This window comes from Mauremys reevesii, linkage group 12 (genome assembly GCF_016161935.1).
Source record: "Mauremys reevesii isolate NIE-2019 linkage group 12, ASM1616193v1, whole genome shotgun sequence".
In the NCBI taxonomy this organism is placed as follows: Eukaryota; Metazoa; Chordata; order Testudines; family Geoemydidae; genus Mauremys; species Mauremys reevesii.
This window is the reverse complement of record NC_052634.1, coordinates 17,968,113-17,987,309: the sequence shown is the minus strand read 5'-3', so window position 1 is coordinate 17,987,309 and position 19,197 is coordinate 17,968,113. Positions and strand designations below refer to the sequence as shown.

At 45.9% G+C, this 19,197-nt stretch overlaps 1 protein-coding gene across 6 annotated transcripts in view; it reads right to left on the bottom strand.

The window, feature by feature from the left end:
* Positions 1-19,197, bottom strand: part of PKNOX2 (PBX/knotted 1 homeobox 2) — a 655,223-nt gene that overhangs the window by 459,231 nt on the left and 176,795 nt on the right. The window contains exon 1 of one of the 6 annotated variants that reach the window (XM_039496655.1): positions 16,479-16,544. The exons of the other annotated variants lie outside the window; for them this stretch is intronic. The gene's annotated coding sequence lies outside the window, so the exon portion shown is untranslated. Of the gene's footprint in view, positions 1-16,478; positions 16,545-19,197 lie in introns of those variants that run through there. 6 annotated transcript variants of the gene reach the window in all.

Here is a 19,197-nt window from a genome sequence, read left to right as displayed (position 1 = left end):
CTCTGGGAAGAAGGATAAAGGAGTTTGAGGTGCAAGTGGTGTTCTCGTCTATCCTCCCTGTGGCAGGAAAAGGCCAGGGTAGAGACCGTCGAATCGTGGAAATCAACGAATGGCTACGCAGATGGTGTCGGAGAGAAGGGTTTGGATTCTTTGACAATGGGATGGTCTTGCAAGAAGAAGGATTGCTAGGCAGAGATGGGCTCCACCTCACGAAGAGAGGGAAGAGCATCTTTGCAAGCAGGCTGGCTAACCTAGTGAGGAGGGCTTTAAACTAGGTTCACCAGGGGAAGGAGACCAAAGCCCCGAGGTAAATGGGGGACTACAAGGAGCAACTACAAACCTCTAAGGAAACATATAAGCATCATGCTGACCAGGGCTGCCAGGCCACCTGCAATCTTGCCATAGGAGACGAAATCTTGCTGTCCATACGCAATCTTAAATTGCTTCACTCTTTGCCAAACTGGACCACAAATATCGGTACCCTTTGGTACATTCAAACTGCAATTTACCCAGGTCTCTGAAGATTAACTCCATGTTTTATGTCTCCCTTCTGAAGCCGCATGCTGAGAACCCCTTCCCGTACCATAACAGGCCCTCTGCCTGCAGTGGTCCATGGGCAAGATGAGTACATTGTGCAACAAATCCTTGACTCCCAATGTATTTGGGACAACTGCCATACTTGGTGGCCTGGGAGGCTTATGGCCAGGATGAATGGTCCTGGGAACCAGCAGAGCACATCCATGCCCCAGATCTGCTGCATGCTTCTCACAGAGTCTATCCTGAGATGTTGGGTCTGGGGGCACCCTTGAAAGGGGTACTGTCAGGAATAAAGCCCTGCAGCTGTGCCAGCTCAGTCTCCTGGCAGCCTAACAAACAGAGCTGGGCTGCATCAGCTCAACTACTTCTTGGAATGCTCTGTCTGGTTGGCTGAGGGAGCTAGCAAGCTTGCTCTTAAGCCCAGCAGCAGCAGCAGTTCAGCAGCTGTTCAAAGCATTTGCTCATGGCTGTGATAGCTCTTGCGCCCACTTTTCTCTGCCATGCACCGCCTTGTTCCATCTGTGCTGCTGCCTCGGACTCAGCCCTACTCCTGCCCCGGCCCCAGCCTTGCTTTACTCCAGCTAAACTGGGTCTGACCCTTGGCTCCAATTCCTGACAGGTAACTTTGGCTCTGACCTTTGGCTCTGGCACCTGGCTTCTGACTCTTTTTCTGATCTTTGGCTCTGATTCCTGGCTACTGTCTCTGGCTCCAACCACTAAACACAAATGCCCCTGCCCCGGTCCCTGACACATGCTCATATACTGATGGGATAGGAGTATCTGGGCCAGGCTTTCTGCAAGTGCTCACACCAAGTGCCTGATAGTTATGTTCAACCAGACAAGGAACAGAAACAGCACAGTGTGGCACATGGGAGCCCTTCCACCTAAGCCTCACACTTGAAGTTAGACCAAGCTCTGATTACATGGAATTCATACCAAGTTGTGTTGAACAGCTGTAAATAACTAAAATATTTGAGAAAAGGACAGGGAGTTTCTGGGTAATCCATCAAACATATTACCTGGCCCACAGCCCTAGTCGGAAGACAGTTTCTTTATCACCAATGAAGGGCCCTTGATTTTGGAATTCTGCACTGCCCTTTGCTCTGACAGCCCAACTCAGCAAATCTCCCAGGCCCACAGCAAGGCTTCTCCACTTCCTGAGGCTCTTGGGGCTATAAGATGGGCTCACAATGGCAGGATGCATGGGGAGGATTCACCACGTTGTTATTTGCTATGGATTGCTCAGGGCTTTAGTGAGCATGTGCACAGAGAGACTGATGGGAATTTAAAAAAAACTGAAATAAGTACAGAAGTTAAATTAAATGCCCCAGTGACCTCACTGTTAAAATAACTGCCTGCCTGGGGGCTGGTCGTGTGCCACAAGACAGCAGTTCAGGCAGGTTCTCTTCAGGAATTTCAGTTGTAGTCATCTGTATGCTTTGCTGTGGTCATCCACTATGACCTGCACATTTCCCAGAGTTACAACTTTTCGTAGCAGCAGCTTAGTGATCGCTTTGGCTACTTGCATCACAGCAGCCCCCACCGTAGATTTGCCCACTCCAAATTGATTCCCGACTGACCGGTAGCTGTTTGGCGTTGCAAGCTTCCAGAGGGCTATTGCCACTCGCTTCTCAACTGTGAGGGCTGCTCTCATCTTGGTATTCTGGCGTTTCAGAGCAGGGGAAAGCAAGTCACAAAGTTCCATGAAAGCGCCCTTACGCATGCAAAAGTTTCGCAGCCACTGGGAATCGTCCCACACCTGCAACACTATGCAGTCCCACCAGTCTGTGCTTGTTTCCCGGGCCCAAAATCGACGTTCAATGGCTAGAACCTGCCCCATTACCAGCAGGATCTCCAAAGCGCCGGGGCCCGCAGTTTGAGAGAATTCTGCGTCCATGTCCTCATCACTCTCGTCGCCGCTCTGCCATAGCCGCCTCCTCCTCGCCTGGTTTTGCAGGTCCTGGTTCAGCATAGACTGCACGAGAATGCACGAGGTGTTTAAAACGTCCATGATTGCTGTCTTGAGCTGAGCAGGGTCCATGCTTGCCATGGTATGGCGTCTGCACAGTTCACCCAGGAAAAAAGGCGTGAAACGGTTGTCTGCCGCTGCTTTCACGGAGGGAGGGGTGAGGCTATACCCAGAATCACCAGCAACAATGTTTTTTGCCCCATCAGGCACTGGGATCTCAACCTAGAATTCCAATGGGTGGGGGAGGCTGCGGGAGCTATGGGATAGCTACCCACAGTGCAACGCTCCAGAAATTGACGCTAGCCTCGGTACATGGACGCACATCACTGAATTAATGTACTTAGTGTGGCCGCATGCACTCGACTTTATGCACTTGACTTTTCTGCCCCCTGCTCCTGCCCCACAGAACACAGCTCCACATGGGATTCCCAGGGGGTATGGAGCCAGGACTGTTGACTTAGCCCCATCCCCATTTCCTTACCCACTATTCTGGTAGGGTAGCAGTCTCCACAGATTGAAACCCTCTGACCAGGATGAAAGGAACAACAGGAGCTCTGGATACCACAGATCGTATACAAGCTGCAATATCGCTTGACTGTGGAATGAAGCAGTTCCACAGTGCATCTCTCCAGGTTCTCCACAGAGCCCTACGCTAGGAATACTCCTGTTCACTTCAGATACAAAGGCCATCTCCTCACTCAGCTGTGCTACCCCCATGACCGAAGCTCCAGGGAGAGAGCAGGCCTGGGGCAATTCCACAGGGGAAGCCAGCAGGAGACAAACCATTAATGTCAGGAGAGTCCCCCTGGAAAAACAGCTCTTTTTAAAGTGTCTCTAAAGTGGAAATTGATCCCTCCACACCCACTTCCCCAGCAACTCCTGTATTCAACAGCACCATATCCACTGACTGCAGTGGAACAGCTCCAGGCCCCTTCGGGGATGTGGTCACCAAACCGGGCCATAGAATCATAGAATATTAGGGTTGGAAGAGACCTGAGGAGGTCATCTAGTCCAACTCCTGGCTCAGAGCAGAACCAACCCCAACTAAATCATCCCAGCCAGGGCTTTGTCAAGCTGGGCCTTAAAAACCTCTAAGGATGGAGATTCCACCACCTCCCTAGGTAACCCATTCCAGTGCTTCACCACCCTCCTAGGGAAATAGTTTTTCTAATATCCAACCTAGACCTCCCACACTGCAACTTGAGACCATTGCTCCTTGTTCTGTCATCTGCCACCAAGGAGAACAGCTGAGCTCCATCCTCCCTTCAGGTAGTTGAAGGCTGCTATCAAATCCCCCCTCACTCTTCTCTTCTGCAGACTAAATAAGACCAGTTTCCTCAGCCTCTCTTCATAAGTCATGAGTCCTAGCCCCCTAATCATTTTTGTTGCCCTCTGCTGGACTCTCTCCAATTTGTCCATATCCCTTCTGTAGTGGGAGGACCCCAAACTGGATGCAATACTCCAGATGTGGCCTCACCAGTGCTGAATAGAAGGGAATAATCACTTCCCTCGATCTGCTGGCAATGCTCCAACTAATGCAGCCCAATATGCCGTTAGCCTTCTTGGCAACAAGCGCACACTGTTGACTCACATGCAGCTTCTCGTCCACTGTAATCCCCAGGTCCTTTTCTGCAGAACTGCTGCTTAGCCACTCGGTCCCCAGCCTGTAGCAGTGCATGGAATTCTTCCATCCTAAGTGCAGGACTCTGCACTTGTCCTCATTGAACCTCGTCAGATTTATTTGGCCCAACCCTCCAATTTGTCTAGCTCACTCTGAACCCTATCCCTTCTCTCCAGCGTATCTACCACTCCCCCAGCTTAGTGTCATCCGCAAACTTGCTGAGGGTACAATCCATCCCATCATCCAGATCGTTAATGATGATGTTGAACAAAACCGGCGCCAGGACTGATCTCTGGGGCACTCCGCTTGATACTGGCTGTCAACTAGACATCAAGCCATTGATCACTACCCATTGAGCCCGACTGGGCCATAGCTCAGTGCTGCTCCTCTATCTGAGCTAGCATGAGTGGCACCAGGAGTACAGCACAAACTATGATGATCACAGAGGAGCTCTGTCCCTATGCTACCAGTGCCTGGTGCCCTGTTACTGGCAGGGGTGTACGTGCCCATATATACAGTCTCTTGCTATGAAGCTGCCAGTCTTGGAAGCTGTGTCACTTACTGCAAAATGACAAAAGAATATTTTTGTCTTTCAGTTTTTACAAAGTAATTTTTTTTTAAATAGGAGATTGGTCAATGTAGTGAGTCCATTTTCTGTTATAAGAGTCTCAGTACAGAGAGTTGCTGACACACTCATTAACCTTGACTATTTCTCCCCTAGATTATGTCTCCCCAAATTTCTCCTTGGCAATCGCTCACTTGACATCCCCTTCTCGTGCTCTGCTCTTTGAGCAACTGCAAGTTATGAGACTATGATACAAACTCAGCCCTGAGCCGTACAAAGCACCTGGGTGTGGGTTCCTTCTGTCAGGAGGTGCATATCAAAGCCAGAGTTTAAAAAATGTATTGGGAATAGTGCAATTATCTCGTCTCACCACATTTCTCAGCCCTGACTGAGGTTTAATTAAAGCCAAGTAAAAACACAGAGGAGAATCACTATTTCAGATATCACCCCACTGCATGCTGCTAAAAAAGAAAACCTTTATCACAGACTTTTAAACTTTTTAATTTACTGAGAGAACTTTCCAGCTCAGTTGGATATTATTCCTTTACAACATTTCCTTTAAAGAATATATATATATATATATATATATATATATATGTGTGTGTGTGTGTGTGTGTGTGTGTGTATATATATAAATTAGCTAATCCCCCATAATCTCCTTGAGTTGCACTTAAAACACAGTTTCTAGCATGTGACCTTTTCACAAAAAGCTGTTCCTATGGCAACGGCATTGTTTGATTCAGTCAAGAGAAAAATCCTGCATGAAAACGTATTTATTTTTGCTTAACTTGATGTCATATTTACCACTGACATGCTGATGGTGTAGCAGGGCTCAGCTGCTAGGCCAGCTCCCCAGTACCAGTCAAAGCCAGATCCAATGGGAAAGCAATGAACACACTAGAAAATCTCCACCATAACAAAGAACCATAGATTTTGAGGCCAGAAGGGACCATTCTGATCTTTTAGACTGACCTCCACAGGCCAGTCTTCCAAAAACATCCAGTCTCAATTTAAAGACTCCAAGCAACAGAGAACCACTGCATCCTTAGCTATGTTGTTCCAATGGTTAATTATTCTTCTTGTTAAACATTTCTGACTTATTTCCAGTCTGAACTTGTCTAGCTCCAACATTCCAAAAATGTGGAAAAGTTTCAACCTATCTGGTGTGGTAAACAGGGTGTAGAGGGCCGCTGACACCACGCATACTCGCCAGAGACCAATTTCTCCCCTCCCCACACATCACCAATTCCCAACCTGGCCTACAGAAGGGGTGGCAGAAAGCATCCCACTCTCTCTTCTCCAGACCCGGCAGTAGAAATCTGAGCATGGGATAGTATCACATTAGCTGGTATCACGGGGTGCCTTCCCAAGGGATAGGCCTTGAGGAAGAAGAGGGTGCAGGAAAAGTATGCTAAGCATAAGCTGTGTGTGCACCATGGGAGACTGCGGGGAAGCACTGGCTTTTCTGTAGCACGAGCCTTCTGTAAGGCTAAGATTTTGTCATGGATATTTTTAGTAAAAGTCACGGACAGGTCACGGGCAACAAACAAAAATTCATGGAAGCTGTGACCTGTCTGTGACTTTTGCTGCTGCGGCTGCATGGTTTTCCCCTGCCACCATAGTGGATGGGAGCTGTGGGGTTCCCCATCTGCCCATGGCAGCTGGAAGCTGCAGTGGGGCCCTCCACCCACAGTGGTTGGGAGCTGCAGGGTGACCATATTTCCCGAAGAGAAAACGGGACACACCCAGACATAGGTGCCAACTTCCCTTCTGCCCCAGGGGTGCCCCCCCACCTTCACCCTGCCCCAATTCCACCCCCAAGTCCCCACCCTTGCCCCACCTCTTTACTATCTCCTCTCCCAAGCGTGCCACATCTCCACACCTTATCATATTGTGGGGGGATAGCTCAGTGGTTTGAGCATTGGCCTGCTAAACACACGGTTGTGAGTTCAATCCTTGAGGGGACCATTTAGGGTTCTGGGGCAAACATCTGTCTGGGGATTGGTCCTATTTTGAGCAGGGGGTTGCACTAGATGACCTCCTGAGGTCCCTTCCAACCCTGATAGTCTATGAATCTATGGAATCTTTAAATCCAGACTGCATCTGTTCAAGCTCAATTACAAGTTACAGGGCTCAACAGTGTCATCATAGAAGTGTAGGACTGGAAGGAACCTTTAGAGGTCATTCAGTCTAGTCCCCTGCACTCAAACCAGGACTATGTATTATCTAGACCGGGGTAGGCAACCTATGGCACATGTGCCGAAGGCGTCACGCAAGCTGATTTTCAGTAGCATTCACACTGCCTGGGTCCTCGCCTCTCGTCCGGGGGGCTCTGCATTTTAATTTAATTTTAAATGAAGCTTCTTAAACATTTTAAAAACCTTATTTACTTTACATACAACAATAGTTTAGTTAATATATTATAAACTTATAGAAAGAGACATTCTAAAAACATTAAAATGTATTACTGGCACGGGAAACCTTAAATTAGAGTGAATAAATGAAGACTTGGCACACCACTTCTGAAAGGTTGCCGACCCCTGATCTAGACCATCCCTGACAGGTGTTTAACTTCTTCTTAAAAATCTCCAATGATGGAGATTCCACAATTTCCCTAAGCAATTTATTCCAGTGCTTAACAACTCTGACAGTTAGGAAGGTTTTCCTAATGTCCAACCTAAACCACCCTAGCTGGAATCTAAGCCCATTGGTTTCAGTCCCAGCCTCAAAGGTTAATGAGAAATTTTTTTTGCCCTCCTACTTGTAACAAACATTTATGTACTTGAAATCTGTCATGTCCCTCCTCAATCTTCTCTTCTCCAGACTAAACAAACTCAGCCCTTTCAGTCTTCCCTCATAGGTAATGTTTTCTAGACCTTTAATATTTTTGTTACTCTGCTCTGGACTTTCCCCAATTTGTCCACATCTTTCCTGAAACTTGGTGCCCAGTACAGCGGAAGAATTACTTCTTGCTTACAACACCCCTACTAATGCATCCCACAATGATGTTTACTTTTTTTGCAACAGTGTTACACTGTTGACTCATATTTAGCTTGTGATCCACTATACAAGTAGTTCTCAACCAGGGGTACATGTACCCCTGGGGGGTACAGAGAGCTCTTCCAAGGAGTACATCAACTCATCTAGATATTGCATTGTTTTGCAACAGGCTACATAAAAAACACTAGTGAAGTCAGTACAAACTAAACATTTCATACAGACAATGATTTGTTTATACTGCTCTATATACTATACACTGACATGTAAGCACAATATTTATATTCCTATCAATTTATTTTACAATTATATGGTAAAAATGAGAAACTAAGCAATTTTTCAGTAATGCTGTGCAGTGACACTTTTGTATTTTTATCTGTGATTTTGTAAACAAGTAGTTTTCAAGTGAGGTGAACCAAGACAAATCAGACTCCTGAAAGGGGTACAGTAGTATGGAAAGGTTGAGAACTACTGCATTATACCCCCCAGATCCCTTTCCACAGTAATCCTTCCTAGGCAGTCATTTCCCATTTTGTACGTGTACAACTGATTGTTCCTTCCTAAGTGGAGTACTTTGCATTTGTCCTTATTGCTTTTCATCCAATTTACTTCAGACTATTTTTCCAATTTGTCCAGATCATTTTGAATTTTAGCCTTATCCTCCAAAGCACTTGCACCCCCTCCCAGCTTGGTATCATCCGCAAACTTTATAAGTGTATTCTCTATGCCATTATCTAAACCACTAACATTGAACAGAACTGGACTCCGGTCTGATCCCTGCAGTACCCCACTTGATATGCTCTTCCAGATTCACTGTGAACCACTGATAACTACTCTCTGGGAATGGTTTTCCAATCAGTTATGTATCCACCATTTAGTAACTCTATCTACGCTATACTTCCTTAGCTTGTTTATGAGAGAGACAGTACTGAAAGCTTCACTAAAGGCAAGATATACCACATCTACCGCTTCCTCCCTATCCACTAGGCTTGTTACCCTGTCAACGAAAGCTGTTAGGTTGGTTTGACATGATTTGCTCTGGATAAATCCATGCTGACTCTTACTTATCACTCTATTATCTTCTAAGTGTTTGCAAATTGATTGCTTGATTATTTACTGCATTATCTTGCCAGGTACCGAAGTTAAGCTGACTGGCTGTAATTCCTTGGGTTTGTCCTTAGTCCTCTTTTATAGATTGGCACTATATTTGCTTTTCCAGGCCTCTGGAATCTCTCCCATCTTCCACAAGTTTTCGAAGATAATCGCTAATGGCTCAGATATCTCCTCAGTCAGCTCCCTGAGTATTCTAGGATGTATTTCCTCAGGCCCTGGTGACTTGAAGACATCTAACTTGTCTAAGTAATTTTTAACTTGTTCTTTCCCTATTTTAGCCTCAGATCCTGCCTCATTTTCACTGGCACTCACTATCTATCTTTCCTGAGTAAGCTGTACCCTTCTAACCCAGTATTCCAGTCATGTGCATTATCCCACCAAGTCTCTGTGATGCCAGCTATGTCATAGTTGTGTTTATTCACTGGCATTTCTAGTTCTTCCTGCTTATTCCCCATACTTCTCGCATTAGTATACAGACAGCTAAGATACTGATTTGATTTTCCCTCTGGCTGCTCTCGTGTCTCTGCCTTGTCCCACTTCTGTAATGGCCCATGCTGCTCCCAGATTCCGACCCTTCTCCCAGGTCTCCAAGTTTCTGATTTACCAGTGGGCTTTCGTCTCCTGCCCCCATCAAACATAATTTAAATCCTTCATAACTAGGTTAGCTAGTCAGTATTCAAAGATACACCTCTATCCTGATATAACGCTGTCCTTGGGAGCCAAAGAATCTTACCGCGTTATAGGTGAAACCGCGTTATATTGAACTTGCTTTGATCCACTGGAGCGCGCAGCCCCGCCCCCCAGAGCGCTGCTTTACCGCGTTATATCCAAATTCATGTTATATTGGGTCACGTTATATTGGGGTAGAGGTGTACTTTTTTTGACATTCTGAATCCCAAAGTAGCACCCCAGAACCCCCATATTCACCACTGTCATATAATTAAGATATGTTTTGTATAAAGTATGCCTTCTGAAGTATAATTTTAAAAGTCTTAATCTATTAAATATTAATATCCTGTTGGATTGTATGCGCTATCATTGTATGTAAAGTTATGACATTTTGCTATGTATAAGTTACTGAAATATGTTGTGAGGTTGGGAACAACCAGAACCGGCCTTTAGCGCAACAATGGAGTAGCCAGACAGCAGCCAACACCCATCAAGGAAAGAATCCACTGTCCTAGAGCTTTCTCAGAGGAGAGGGGAATAGACTAACCCACCTCACAGCAAAGACCTTTCCAGCAAACTGGAAGAAAGTATAAAAGAGGGGAAGTAACATCATCACTTGGACTCACTCCTCCCACAACACAACACCTGGAAACACGTCTGGAGAACAAAGACTTTGACCTAGAGAGGGTGGCCCCAAGCTGGAGGAAAGTTCCAATCTGTATATTGAGATCTGTGACCTGTTTGTACCATCCATAAGAGTGAGGCACTGAGTGATTGAAATCCTGTTTTAGTTTATAGAACTTAGACTGCTAATTTATTTGTATTTATTAAGTAACCAATTTAGATCTCTATGCTTGCTACTTAAAACTACTTAAAATCTATCTTTCAATAGTTAACATATCTGTTTTATATTTTACCTAAAAACGGTGTGCTTTGGTTGAAGTGCTTGGAAAATCTCAGCTCAGTTTACAAAGGCTGGTGAGTCTCCTCTCCACATTGACAGAGGGGCGGACTGGGTAATGAACTTACACTGGCCAGGCTTCTGACCAGGGCAAGACAAGCATTCTGGGGTGCAAGACTGGGGAGCTCAGGCCTGGGGGAAATTGGTTGGATCCTCCCTATTCATGGTTCATGAGTGGCTGGAAGAGCATTTATGTAACTCAGTAGGGTGTGTCCCTGCCTCTGGATGGCTGTGTTAGTGTAGAACCTGCCAGAGGTTTATGGCTTGACACAGCATCACAGTATGAAAGGGATACCCCAGGTTGGTGGGTCAGAGGGCTCAGTGGTCCCACAATCCAGGTTGCACCACAGAGACCCCGTCACACTCTTTCCGTTCCTCGATAGGTGAACCCTATCTCCACTCTGCAGTCCTTCTTCCTGGAACAGTATCCCATGGTCAAGGAATCTGAAACCCTCCTGGTGACACCATCCTTGCAGCCAGGCATTCACTTCCAGGATGCATCTTTCTCTGCCTAGGCCCATACCCTTGACCAGAAGGATTAAACAGAACACCACCTGCACCCCAAGCTCCTTCACACTTACTCCCAGTGCCCTGTAGTCACTTCTGATCTGCTCAGGGTCAGACCTCGCAGTGTCATTAATAATCGCATGGATGAGTAGCATGGGATAGTAGTCAAAGGGCTGAATGATCCTCAACAATCCCTCCATAACATCTCGGATACAGGACCCTGGCAGGCAGCATACCACCCGGGATGCCATGTCAAGCAGACACATGGGTGCCTCTGTCCCCCTCGAAAGAGAATTGCCAACTACCACTACCCTGTGTTTCCTCCCGGTAGTGGCGGCTAGGGTTACATGGATTCTCCTTCTCCACCTTTGGAGGGCAAGGCAGGGCAGCATACCAGTTCTTCATCACTATGGTTGGTGGTTTGGAAGTGTGTAGAAGGGAAGAATAAATCTCTTTACTGCAGGAATCTCAGCAGGAGGTTCTCTGGCCAGTGTTATGCAGGGGATCAGACTTGATGATCGTAACAGTCCCTTCTGGGGGGCCTTAAACTCTATGAATCTACATCCATCCCTGGTTTTGCTCTTCAATACCAAATTGCAAATGTTGAGTCCCATGGTAATTGTCATGCAAAATTTTGAATCCACAAAGTTATGGGAATCCAAAATTTCACACTCAAAATGGATTTCCACACCCACCTATGACAATACTTAGGGAATTATTGACACACAAAATTTTGCAGTGAAGAACTAAAAAAAGTGTGAAACTAATTGGTGAACATTTTTGTATGAAATTAAAAAAAAATCCATCAGACCCTAATACTTGTTTCATCTTTAAAAGTATTTATGTTAAAGAAATAGGCAAAGACCTTTGGATTTACACATTCTGGCACCCCATTAAAAGCTATTTCAGAAAATAAATTATATTTGTCTTTCTCCAGAAGGACAAAAATTAAATTAAATCCTTGACTCCAAATTCTGCAAGGATTGGAGAAATTGTGAAAAATAATGTACAAGCAAGATTCTCTGCTAAAAGCTTTGAAAGCAAACACAGAAGATTTACCTCTACAGTGCAAAGTAAAGAAGCTGAACGTGGTACATTTCCCTCAGAAACCGTATGGACCAAGAAGAATGTTTGGAACCGTTTTTGTTTTGCTAAATTGAAGGTGTGAGAAATAGATTTCCCTTCTACAAGAACTATGCAGAGTTCTGAACCAGTTTACAGGTTCTTGATACTCAATGTTCACTGATGCTGTTGATTACTTCTGTAATGCTGACACCTGTCAGTGGTTCAGCAGCAGCAGAAATCAAACCCGGGACCATTATATTTTAATGTGTAAGCCTCTACTACCAAGGCTGTATCAGATTCATCAAGCTCTGGGTAGCCCAGCCACCACCAGAGTGGGGACCTAAGAATAAAAGAACAGCCATATTGGGTCAGACTAATGGTCCATCTAGCCCAGTACCCTGTCTTCTGACAATGGCCAATGCCAGGTGCTTCAGAGGGAATGAAGAGAACAGGGCAATGAAACCATGATAAGCAAAGTGAGAGAGGTTTAAAGTCTCCCTGCCTGACACTAGTGTCAACTAGATTCATCCAGCCCCTACCATCCACTCGCAGCTTCTGGCAATCAAAGGCTTAGGGACACCCAGCGAATGGGGTTGCGTCCCTGACCATTTTGGGTAATAGTCATTGATGGACTGATCATCCATGAAATTATCTAATTCTTTTTTGAACCTCTGATGTTTCAGTCCATATTCTTTATGAAAATATGCTTATGGTATGCGTATGACATAACTGAGATGTACTTTATTCAAGATGGCTCATGTGAGATATCATTAGAAAGGTTATGATTTACTGAATGTGATTATCCAATCTGTATGCCTGTATCGTTTCTGTATCTGAAGTTAGGAATATTAACTATGTATCTGTATTTCAACTATGCTACTTTGGGTGACGCTCACTGCTAACACTTCAGGTACAACAATGGAAAAGCCAGAAGGCACTTATGGCCCATCAGCGAGGACAATGGACTGTGAAAAGCTTGGTCTTCCTGTGAACGCTCCACACTGCCACTGACTCATGGATGCTTTGATCCTACAGAGTCAGGAGGTCTTGTCACCTGATACTAAAACATTACCTCTTGAGGCAGGGTGGGTCAAGTTTGGGAAACAAAGGATTCCTGCCTTATGTAAATCCTATTTAAGGGTGGAGAGGAAGGCAAATGGGGCTCCTCCTATCCTGGGCTGTCTGCCCAAGAAGAAAGACTGCAAAAGCCACCTGAAGGGAAGGCAGGGGGGAGTCCAGACTGAGACATGGTTCCAGTCTGAAAAGGAATGTAACTGGAACTCTGAACCACAGAAACTTTGCAACCTGCCTGCAACAATATATAGGGTGAGAAATACTGTTTGTAACCAATTTCTTTAGTGAAACGAGCTTAGTTTGAGTGTTTGATTTCATTTGCTTAGTAATCTGCTTTGTTCTGTTTGTTACCCCTTTTACCACTTAAAATCTGCCTTTTATAGTTAATAAAATTTGTTTTATAATTAAACCCAGTTTCTGTCATTTCTAACTGGGGGGGCAAGAAGCGTGCACACCTCTCTCCACATTGAGTGAGGGAACAAATTTCATAAAACCTTTGGGTTTGTACCCCTTAAAAGGAGTGAGCACTAGAGTGTTGGAGCAAGTCCCTTAAGCTGAGTCTTCCCAGAGCTGATCTGCAGCTGGGTGTGGCCCTGCCTGTGTCTGTGTGTGTTAGAGGAGGCTTTAATAGCCTGGCTCAGCAAGACTGGTGAAAGGGGGCCCAGGCTGGCAGAACAGGTAGACTCAGTGGTATCTCAGCACATCAGGTGGTTTCCTAAGGGGCATAGCCCATCACAGAACCCAATTATAGTTTTGGCCTTCACAACATCCCCTGGCAACGAGTTCCATAGCTTGACTGTGTGTTGTATGAAGAAGTACTTCTTTTTGTTTGTTTTAAATTTGTTGCCTATTAATTTCATGGGTGACCCCTGGATCTTCTGTTATGCGAAGGCATAAGTAACACTTTCTTATTCACTGTCTCCGCACTGTTCATGATTTCATAATCCTCTATCATATCCCACCCTTAGTCGTCTCTTTTACAAACTGAAAAGTTCCAGTGTTATTAATTTCTCCTTCTCTGCACCTTTTCCAATTCTAATATATCTCTTTTGAGATGGGACAACCAGAACTGCATGCAGTATTCAGTGTGTGGGCATACCATGGTTTTATATAGTGGCATTGTGTTACTTACTGCTTATTATCTATCCCTTTCCTAATGGTTCCTAACATCCCCTTAGCCTTTTTGACTGCCGCTGCACTTTGAGCAGATGTTTTCAGAGACCTATCCACAAGATAGACTCCAAGATCTCTTTCTGGAGTGGTGGTAGCTAATTTAGACCCCATCATTTTGTATGTATAGTTGTGATTATGTTTTCCAATGTGCATTACTTTGCATTTATCAACACTGAATTTCATCTCCCATTTTGTTGTCCAATCACCCAGTTTTGTGAGATCCCTTCTGTCACTCCTAGCAATCTGCTTTGGACTTTACTATCCGGAGTAATTTTGTGTTGTCTGAACATTTTGCCACCTTCTTGTTTACCCTTTCCCCCCAGATCGTTTATGAATACATTGAACAACACTCATCCCAGTACAGATCCCTGGGAGACACCACTATTTACCTCTCTCCATTTTGAACACTGACTATTTATTCCTATCCTTTGTTTCCTCTCTTTTAACCAGTTGCTTATCCATGAGAGGACCTTTCCTCTGATTCCCATGACAGCTTACTTTACTTAAGAGCCTTTGGTGAGGGACCTTGTCAAAGGCTTTCTGAAAGTTCACTGGATCACCCGTGTCCACATGTTTGTTGACCCCCTCAAAGAATTCTAACAGATTGGTGAGACATGATTTCCCTTTACAAAAGTTGCCTCTTCCCCAACAAATAGTGTTCATCTGTGTCTCTGATAATTCTGTTCTGTAATTTCAACCAATTTGTCTGGTACTGAAGTTAGGCTTACCGGCCTGTAATTGCTAGGATTGCCTCTTGAGCCTTTTTTAAAAAATGGTATTGTGCTATCCTCCAATCATCTGGTACAGAGGCTGATTTAAGTGATAGGTTACATACCACAGTTAGTTGGGATAGATCATCACACTGAGAGGGCATCGCTTACATTTCTATGATAACCATACACCATGAACATATTAGGAAAAAGGGAATGGGCTTTTCCAGTGAACTGGCTGCAAAACTCAGATCACAAACCAGTGGGCTCAGAGCCAAAGCCAAATCCCAGAAACTTCCATTCAACTCCCAAAAGTTACTTACAGATCAATCGTACGCCAGTTGCTAATCTAAACATATGCTCCTTTCAAACAGGCAAAGCTAGTAGTTCAGTGATGCTCCCGTATTTGTACTCTGCTATGGAATTGTCACTGTCTATGTTGGGAATGGTAGGATATTTCTAGGTTTGATTTAAACCAGCCTTTTTCTCATTAGAAATTAAAACGGTAGATTACTAATCTAAACTGAAAGCAGAATAGCTTCATCCATTCCTACCTTGGCAGCTTTGGCCAAGCCCTGGCAACCAAATGGAAAACCCTTCATATCTTAGTGCTGTCTTGCCAATACATTTCCTATAAATTATTTCTTTGCTCTGGGCTGGAGATGGGCTGTCATTTATAAGCAGCTTCTCTATAACTGGTTAGAAATCCCATCCTCCTGCAGGTAGAGACACTAGGGCATAGCTCGTTTCCTGTGTCAGTACCTCAGTACCCTGCAGTAGGAGAGTGCAGAGGGGAGTCCAAGTGAGGTCCTGACAGTCTGCAACCATGAGAGCCAAAGTCTCAAAGCTGGTTCTGCACTAACCCCTAGGCCAGATTGTCCCCTGAACCCGCATTGACACAGGGAGGGCTGGAAGGCAAAAGAAGCTCTAATGACCTTTGGGTCTCCCTAATTCTGGGCCGTGCCCAGGGCAGTTTAGAGCAGCCTCCTCCATGGGTCATTATGACCTAGGGTGTAATCTGGACCAATCTGGACAAGCTGTGTCCCCTCAGTTCTCCAACTGCGGTGTCTTTTACCCTGCTTGGCTGTGAAAGCAACCACTCCTGGTCTGCTCATACCTAGCTGTACTATATGAGTGCTATGGCCAACCACTCTTGAATTACACTGCAGAGCAACACCAGCAAATTCCCAGTCCCAGACTTTCCCCCAGAAATGTGTGTGTACTGCCCAGCCCTCTCCTGGACAGCACAAACTCAGAGAAAGCCTGTAATTTTATTAATAGGAAATGGTATGCACAATTCCTGCTCCCTCAGGTGAAGTTTCCCAAACACTTCAGTCAAAGCACACTGATTTAAATAAAGCAATAAAACAAGTTTATTAACTATAAAAGATAGATTTTAAATGACCACAAGTAATGAGACATAAAAGTCAGAATTAGTTACAAGAAAATAAAGTAAATAACAACTAACGCCTAACTTAACAAGCTAGGGTGAATTCAAAGCAAAAGGTCTCTCTCACCACATATTACAGCAGTTTTACTGGCTGAATTCCTTTCAGTCAGGATCCCTCCCCAGTTCAATGATGCTTCCTTTGTCCTTCAAGAGTTGTCGATGCCATGAGTAGAAATGACAGAAGAGATATCGTGGGGCGTCTCTTCCCCATTCTTATACTTTTCTTCTTCTTTGAGAAACTTCTCCAGCTGGGGTTCAAGAGACAGAAAGTTTGTGGGGATAGGAAACGCCAGCTGCTTCTTTGCCAAGATATAAAGTTCTCACTTATTCCCCTTTTCCTGCCAAAAATGGCCACTTAACCAGGTGATGGTCCATTTGATTTCATTGACACCTGGCTGAGGCATCAATTTGCCTTTTGTTTCTAAGGAACTGGTTTGTGGCTGCTTTTCTAACTTTGGAGCATGTCTCAGTAATGTCATACAGTAGCATTTTATAACTTTACACACAAAGTTGCCACACATATTTTACCAAGACAATAGCAATCAGCAAATTATGAGTTTTCAAATGATACCTCACACGGTATGCTTTGTACAAGATTTATCATAATCCTACAAAAGGGGGGGAATATATGGGTACAGACTGTCACAATTTTTCCACCACAGAACAGGGCAGTGTGCTCTGCCCAGACCCCTTCCCATCTGTCCCTCTTGCCCGTATGATGCCCTCTAGGCTGGGAGCTGAGCAATGGATACACACTGGCCAGGGAACCCCTTTAAGGCAGGGGTGTTGAGAAGGGGTTGTTTCATCCCCTTTTGCCGACTATGTACATTGCCAGGACAGTGTAAAGGGAAAGGACACATTTCCCTGCTGCTCAGCACTCAGTGTCCACTGGGGAGGAGGGTTATTTAATTCCATTTTATTATTAAAAATGGGAGCAAAATCCCTTGAGCTGTTTTTGAGTGAGAAGAGAGAGGAATAAAGTATGCCTGGCCATCACTGGAACAGCAACAGCAGCAGCTGCTCCCGCGACCACACCTCATGTCCTCTCTGCAGGTAGCAAGTGCCCCATCACACCATATCCGCTGCTCCCTGCAGGGAGCAAGCTCCTCACCCCAACACACTCCCTACCCTCACTGCAAAGAGCAAGCTGCCCCCAGCAGGCTCCCCCTGCCCTTCCTGCAGGGAGCAAGCTAATGTGCACATCTTCCTGTGCACTTTTCATAGACATGGCTTCCCTGCACTCTCCCAGTGCTGTGCTACACACCTGTGTATATAAGGCTGTCAAAATGTGCCTTAACCTAATTATTCAACAAATACCATGTGATCACGTAATGACAATGTGCAGTGAAATGCATACACACAACAGGGCAGGGCCAAGGGCATCCCATCACCTGATCACTGAGTTCTTAACCACGCAACTTAGCACTGCATTAACACGTTTTTTTACAATTAACTATATTGCAGTGAGGGAGAATCAGACTTCCCATAGGGAAAAACCATTCTCTCAGAGGAACAAGCATTCTTTATGTTAATTAATATACACACAGACACACGCACACGACTGTTCACACACAAATGGCTGCACACACATGCCTGTAATATGTATGAATTCAAAAGATTTTAAAAAGAGTGTGAAAGCAGAGAAGATGGGCTGAGTCCATTGAAATCCCATAGGACCTGGTACTGCGCATACTGTGACAGACCCAGACCAGTGGGCAGGGCCGGCTCCAGACCCCAGCGCGACAAGCACGCGCATGGGGCGGCAGTTGTCGTCAGGGGCGGCAGATTGGGCCGGCGGACCTGCCGCAGTCATGCCTGCGGGAGGTCCACTGGAGCCCCGGGACGACCGGACCTGCCGCAGGCATGACTGCGGACGGTTCGCTGGTCACGCGGCTCGGCTGGACCTCCCGCAGGCATGACTGTGGCAGCTCAACCGGAGCCACCGGACCAGCCAACCGTCCGCAGCTGCGGGAGGTCCAGCCGAGCCGCGCGACTAGCGGACCCTCACCAGTCAAGCCAGCGGGAGGTCCGCTGCTCCCGGGGCTCCGGGGCGTCTCCCGCGCATGACTGCTTGGGGCGGCCGAATATGTAGAGCCGGCCCTGGTAGTGGGGTACAGTAGTCTGGTCCTATTAGTATCCAGGAAGTGGGCGTACAGTAGTCTGGTAGAGGGCAAATATACTGGTCACTGGATGAGTAGTTTTCTGTTTCCTGAGTGATCAGAGCAGGGGCTGCACTAGAGTAATCAGGAACCTGCTAGAACCAATTAAGGCAGCCAGGCTGATTAGATCACCTGCAGCCAATCAAGGCAGGGTAATCAGGGCACCTGGGTTTAAAAAGGAGCTCACTCCAGTCAGGCGAGGAGGAGCTAGAGGAGAGGAAATGCGTGTGAGGAGCTGGGAGCAAGAGGCATGAGGAGTTGAGAGTGAGAGGGTGTAGCTGCTGGAGGACTAAGGAGTACAAGCTTTATCAGACACCAGGAGGAAGGTCCTGTGGTGAGGATAAAGAAGGTTTTTGGAGGAGGCCATGGGGAAGTAGCCCAGGGAGTTGTAGCTGTCATGCAGCGGTTACAAGAGGCACTCTAGACAGCTGCAATCCACAGGGCCTTGGGCTGGAACCCGGAGTAGAGGGCGGGCCCGGGTTCCCCCCAAACCTCCCAACTCCTGATCAGACACAGGAGGAGTTGACCCAGACTGTGGGGAAGATCACTGAGGTGAGCAAATCTGCCAATAGGCGCAGGACCCACCAAGGCAGAGGAGGAACTTTGTCACAATACTTATTCACGTGA